This window comes from Engystomops pustulosus, chromosome 1 (assembly GCF_040894005.1).
Source record: "Engystomops pustulosus chromosome 1, aEngPut4.maternal, whole genome shotgun sequence".
NCBI classification, from domain to species: Eukaryota; Metazoa; Chordata; class Amphibia; order Anura; family Leptodactylidae; genus Engystomops; species Engystomops pustulosus.
The window spans coordinates 266,627,216-266,633,996 of record NC_092411.1 but is presented as its reverse complement, the minus strand read 5'-3'; positions in this window follow the sequence as shown (position 1 = coordinate 266,633,996).

Here is a 6,781-nt window from a genome sequence, read left to right as displayed (position 1 = left end):
TGTGGGCAGGGTAATCAGGACTCTCACTGTCAATCACTGTGTGTGGGGGGTAATCAGGACTCTCACTGTCTATCACTGTGTGTGGGAGGAGTAATCAGGACTCTCACTGTCTATCACTGTGTGTGGGAGGGGTAATCAGGACTCTTACTGTCAATCACTGTGTGTGGGTGGGGTAATTAAGACTCTCACTGTCAATCACTGTGTGGGAGGTGTAATCAGGACTCTCACTGTCAATCACTGTGTGTGGGCGGGGAAATTAAGACTCTCACTGTCAATCACTGTGTGTGGGCGGGGTAATCAGGACTATCGCTGTCAATCACTGTGTGTGGGTTAATAAGAACTCTCACTGTCAATCACTGTGTGTGGTTGGGGTAATCAGGAATCTCACTGTCTATCACTGTGCGTGGGCGGGGTAATCAGGACTATCGCTGTCAATCACTGTGTGTGGGGTAATAAGAACTCTCACTGTCAATCACTGTGTGTGGGTGGAGTAATCAGGACTCTCACTGTCAGTCACTGTGTGTGGGTGGGGCAATCAGGACTCTCACTATCAATCACTGTGTGTGGGTGGGGTAATCAGGACTCTCACTGTCAATCACTGTGTGTAGGCGGGGTAAACAGGACTCTCACTGTCAATTACTATGAGTGGGTAGAGTAATCAGGACTCTCACTGTCAATTACTGTGAGTGGGTGGAGTAATCAGGACTCTCACTGTCAATCACTGTGTGTGGGAGGGGTAATCAGGACTCTCACTATCAATCACTGTGTGTGGGCGGGGTAATCAGGATTCTCACTGTCAATCACTATGTGTGGGCGGAGTAATCAGGATTCTCACTGTCAATCACGGTGTGTGGGTGGAGTAATCAGGACTCTCACTGTCAATCACTGTGTGTGGGTGGAGTAATCAGGACTCTCACTGTCAATCACTGTGTGTGGGTGGGGTAATCAGGATTGTCACTGTCAATCATTGTGTGTGCGTGCGGTAATCAAGACTCTTTTTGTCAATCACTGTATGGGGGCAGAGTAATCAATATCAATCACAGTGTGTACGTGGGGTAATCAGGACTCTCCCTGACTATCCTAGGAGTCCTTTTAAAATAGTACTCTACCTTTTACTCAGAAAGCAAAATAAAGAAAACAGAGCTCAGATTTTCCATCTCTATCAAATCCTATTTTCAGAAAGGGTAACAGAAATCAGTAAACTGATTCATTTCTGAAGTGTATTGTGGTTTGCAACCTGAGCATCAACGTAAGTATCTTTTTAGAGCCTAAAGTTACATTCCAAAAGGGTTTCTCCAGATTCTAAACCCAACATTATTTCTTGGAAGTAAGAAGTGTGATACCTCCTAACATGCTTTAAACTGCATCTGCATCCACAGGATGTCAATACAGTGTAAATCAAGACAGAACAGGGGTCAATAGACTCCCTCTCAGTCAGAGTAAAGATGTACATTAGGGGGTCTCAATACAAAACTGTGCTTGCGGCCCCTGATATGCCAAATTTGTAAGTACCCTAAGATATGCCAAGACTAAAAAAACCGCTAAAATTCTAATTTCAATTTATTACATTAGACATGTGCAGTATTAGGCTGGACCACCAGAGTACAAGCGGATCCTCCGGTGGGCCCTGGTACAACCTAATGATAAACCCCACAGGGCCAGCAGAAAATAACCCAATTTGGAAGCTGCTAGAGTCTATTTCCTGGGGGATAATGAAGAGTGAGGCCCCAGTCTAATTTTCTCTGTAGGGCCTAAGTAACACGAGTCCAACACTAGACAACTGAGTCCCATCTTTATACCACTCACTCAAAACTATCCCCCTACCCCAAGCTTCTCCTCACACTTTTAAGAGGGTTCTGTGTCTGTTAGCAGTCAGCTGTCAATCACTGACAAGAGGTGAAGGGAGGTTGGGTCAGACATGAACAGCACTCAACTCATGAATATACTAGACTCATAAATTATCTGTCCACTCTATCCATTGATCTATCAGTCCCAAGCAGGAATAGGGCTCTCTATACTGAAACAGTGTGATAGACCGTGCAGAGATAACAGACACAGAAGTAAATTACCGTCAGATAATGGACAACAGAGTGTAAATACCAGGCCCCTGTGCCAGCTGATGGCATGTCTGGCATGTGATTTTCTGCTAATTGCCTGGTCTTGTATTGTGCCGCTACCTCTGCTCCCTGCTACTCGTTCAGCTCGGATAATCAGCTGAGTCATCTTCCTATGAGATGGGTCACAGCTTCCCCGGATGAAGTGTGTGCACCCTCCACCCAGCACAGTCACTCGTGCGGTGCCCCCTTCTTTGTGACAGTAAGAGCAGAATTAATGGAGGCAATCGTGTTATGAAAATGTATTCACGATAGATAGATCTAAGCCGTGCGGCTTGTGTCTCTATTGTAACAACCACCAGCTGTCTACTGACAATAGACTAAGAATGGATAGAAATTGGAGTCACGTCTGTCCAGGGTGACAATAAAGCGGTGAATAGGAAGACGTAACCTACAAAATGATGGACAGGATAAGGCAGAATTCCCTTATTATCTAAGAAAAGGCACATATGATAACCCAGCAAGTAATAGGTGAGGGGTTCATCTTTTAGGCTAGGTCCAGAACATTGCCGCCATCTAGGAAGCCGCAATATTAGATTGAAGGAGGATGGTCATGTAACATATCAAAGAAGACCAGAATTGTCTCAGATATTGATTGCCACAATCAGAATTGCAATATCTCTTGTGGTTCAAAAGTTACCAACACGGAGGTCTCCAGAGATAATTGCTCAGCTGCTCAGTCGGGCACATTCCCAGTGGGCCATTCATAACGTAGGCTGCTCTGATAACCCGGGTTATGCTATTCCAGATCTGTATCATAAATCAGCTGCTCCTCCAGCAACCTGCGCTGATAACTTTTGAACCACAAGAGATAAAATTGCAAATCTGATTGAGGCGATCAATTCCTGAGTCAATTCTGCTTTACATGACCACCTTCCCATTGGGAAAACTTGCCCTTCATCCTATATTGTGGCTTTCAAGATGGCCGCCATGTCATGAGCATAGCCTTAAAGACAGGCCAACCTCACCGTCTCCTTGCTGGCGTTAAGTTGATTGAGAAATAACGCAGCGTTCGCAAAATAGGAAAAGGGACAGTACCACCATGAGAGCGATGTCAACCCAATGGGTTTTACAGCTTCCCTTGTTTGCATAATCGGGTCAGTAACATCGGCCGCAGCGTCTCCTGCTGTTCAAGGGCTCAAATGTCCTGGTAAATTCAACACATATATAAAGGTGAAGTGGTAGATGCCAGGTAGATAGAGGCGCCATTCACAACAGTAGAGGTGCATATCCCTTATTGATGATCTTTCTGATAGGATAACGAGTTTCGGGAGTGGACCACCCCCTTCATCAGGTCCAAGGCAAAAGGTCTAAGCCTAATGTGTTATAACAAAATTATTGTGGGCGATGGTGAGTCCTTCAGGAGTCGGTGGCTGACATGCTACATGCGTCCACCCCTTGCTGTCTCATTTTTCATTTTGTTTCTGAAATATAAGGGTGTTCTGAAGGGTGAGTTATAAGGGTTTTGACTCACCCTGTAAATATGTTTTGTTCCCTTTTGTTCCCCTTTCTGGGCCCACCATGGTCAGTCAGTTTATAACATTACCCTACCCAGTCGGCCAGGATCCTATGGGGCTCCGCTAACACTCTATAAGCAGAAAAGGACATGGGGTCCTGGAGCTTCACCTTTGTCAATGAATAATACCATATATATATATATATATATATATATATATATATATATATATACAGGCGGTCCTCTACTTAAGGACACCCGACTTACAGACAACCCATAGTTACAGACGGACCCCTCTGCCCACTGTGACCTCTGGTGAAGCTCTCTGGATGCTTTACTATAGTCCCAGACTGCAATGATCAGCTGTAAGGTGTCTGTAATGAAGCTTTATTGATAATTCTTGGTCCAATTACACCAAAAATTTTGAAACTCCAATTGTCACTGGGGCAAAAGAAAAAAAATTGACTAGAACTTCCATTATAAAATATACAGTTTCGACTTACATACAAATTCAACTTAAGAACAAACCTCCAGACCCTATCTTGTATGTAACCCGGGGACTGCCTGGTATATATATATATATATATATATATATATATATATATAAAATGGAAAATAATTCATATACAAAGTACACATACAGGGGTGTAACTAGGAGTGGCTGGGCCCCATAGCAGACTTCTGAATTGGGGCTCCTTCTCCCTTCATCAGGCAGATTTCTTATTCCAGGGGGGGTTGAAGGCACATATCATTCCCAGTAACTGCAGACCACAAGGGGGAAGGTAGACAGCACACAACTAGAGATGAGAGATTCCGCTCTCCCAACATTTCTTATCTGAATTCCCGACTCAGCTGTATACAGAGGATGATTTTGCTGTACAATGTGCCGCATATTGGGGGTCATTTACTAAGGGCCCGATTCGCGTTTTACCGACGGGTTACGCAAATTTTTCCATTTTGCGCCAATTTTCCTTGTATTGCCCTGGGATTTTGGCACACGCGATCGGATTGTGGGGCATCGACGCCGGCATGCACGCGACGGAAATCGGGGGCCGTGGCCGAACGAAAACCCAACGGATTTGGAAAAACCGGCACATTTAAAAAAAAGTGTCGCGGGACACGCGCTTACCTGCACCAAGTATAGGATCGTGAACTCCTCGGGGAACTTCAGCGCAGCAGCGACACCTGGTGGACATCGGAGGAACTGCCTTAGTGAATCGCCGGAGACCCGAATCCACCGCAGAGAACGCGCCGCTGGATCCCGAATGGACCGGGGAAGTAAATCTGCCCCAATATGTATATAATGGTGCACATCCTCCTGTCTTTAGTGTCAGGTTGGATGCCGGGGCCCCCTGACACTGCGGGCCCCATAGCAGTCGATATGGCTGCTAACCCTGTAGTTACACCCCTGTACACATGAGTATGTGATATAAAAGACATAAGATCTGGAATATGGGTGTCATGTATACAATACCAGCTGGGTGACTACTAGAGGGTGAACGCTGCAGATAAAGAGACATCAGTGAGCGCCGGTAGACAAAGCTTTCCTCTTTCAGCTTCGAATTTATCATTTTTCTTTCACGTACATGTAAAAAAACCCCACAAAATCCTCAGTATCTAAATTGCTAGTAAATGAGGCAATGATATATGCTTAATTCCCGCCTGCGCCTGATGGGAATGTGTAATGGATGTCCGTGTCAGGCGCTGGAGGAGTAGTCGGCTGTGTGAAGCGAGGGGTAGCTTCTTTTATTGAGAACACCTGGATGCATTAATTAACTAATACGTTATGTAAAACGCTTGCAGTAATTACAGCCGAGGCTTTTATATATACATCCAATCCCTGGCAATGCCGAGCGGATAGAAGGGCTTATTAACCAAATCGTCTCTACTCTACTCAAGGGATAGTATGAGATGAACTATCTTCAGGAAACAGCGCCACACTTGTCCATAGGTTGTGTTTGGTATTTGCAATTCATCAAGTGCTGGGATCTGGGGAGATCTTTCTGGAAGGTTCTATTAAGAAACTAGATCTAAAGAAGACATTGGGGCAGATTTACTTACCCGGTCCATTCGCGATCCAGTGGCGCGTTCTCTGCGCTGGATTCGGGTCCGGCCGGGACTTATTAAGGTAGTTCCTCCGACATCCACCAGGTGGCGCTGCTGAAGTCCGCTGGAATGCCTCGAAATACACCGGCCTATCCTGGATGAAGGTGAGTGAAATTTTCGCGACACAATTTTTAAAAAAAATGCGGCGGTTTTTCTGAATCCGTCGGGTGCCGCTGCGCCACAATACGATCGCGTGCGCCAAAATCCCGGGGCAATTCAGGTACAATCGGCGCAAATCGGAAATATTTGGGTAACACGTCTGGAAAACGCGAATCGGGCCCTTAGTAAATGACCCCCATTATATTCTTTGCTTTGTGGTAGTAGAAACATCCAGGCCAGTGGTGGCGAACCTATGGCACGGGTGCCTGAGGCGGCACTCAGAGCTCTTTTTGTGGGCACCCGGGCCATCGCTCCAGCACACCAGACAGGACTCAAAGAATCTTCCTCCAGTTCCAATCAAATAAAAAGATGCTGCTTTCAGTCATATATTAACCCCTTAACGCTCTGCGCCGTAGCTCTATGGCGCAGAGGTATAAGGGATGTATGAAGAGGGCTCACGGGCTGAGTCCTCTTCATACAGAGGTGGGGGTTTTTGCATTTTGCACAAAACCCCCACCGCTAATAACCGCGGGCGAGTTAATGTACCCTAGATCAGTGATGGCGAACCTATGGCACTGGTGCCAGAGGTGGCACTCAGAGCCCTTTCTGTGGGCACTCAGGCCATCAGCCCAGGACACAGTTCACCAAACAGGACCAAATCCATTAAATTTTCCCACAGTCACAGGCAACTTATAAGATGTTTCTCTCAGCACTATTTTACAGCGACACTTCATTGACTGTTTGGAACTGCAGGAAAAGTGAGAAGGTGTTGACAGAAGTGCATTATCTTTGGAGCTCATCCTGCTGGACCTAACATTCTTCCTGTACAGAGAGACCCGGGAAGGAAGCTACAATGAGTCTGAATTTGCTCACCTTCTTTCAACTGTATTGGTGGCCTCAGGCGGCCGATATAATTAAAGAAGTTGAAGAACAGGAAGGAATAAGTTACTGCTTAAAATGGCACGTTGGCACTTCACGGTAAATAACTGGATTTTGGTTGTAGTTT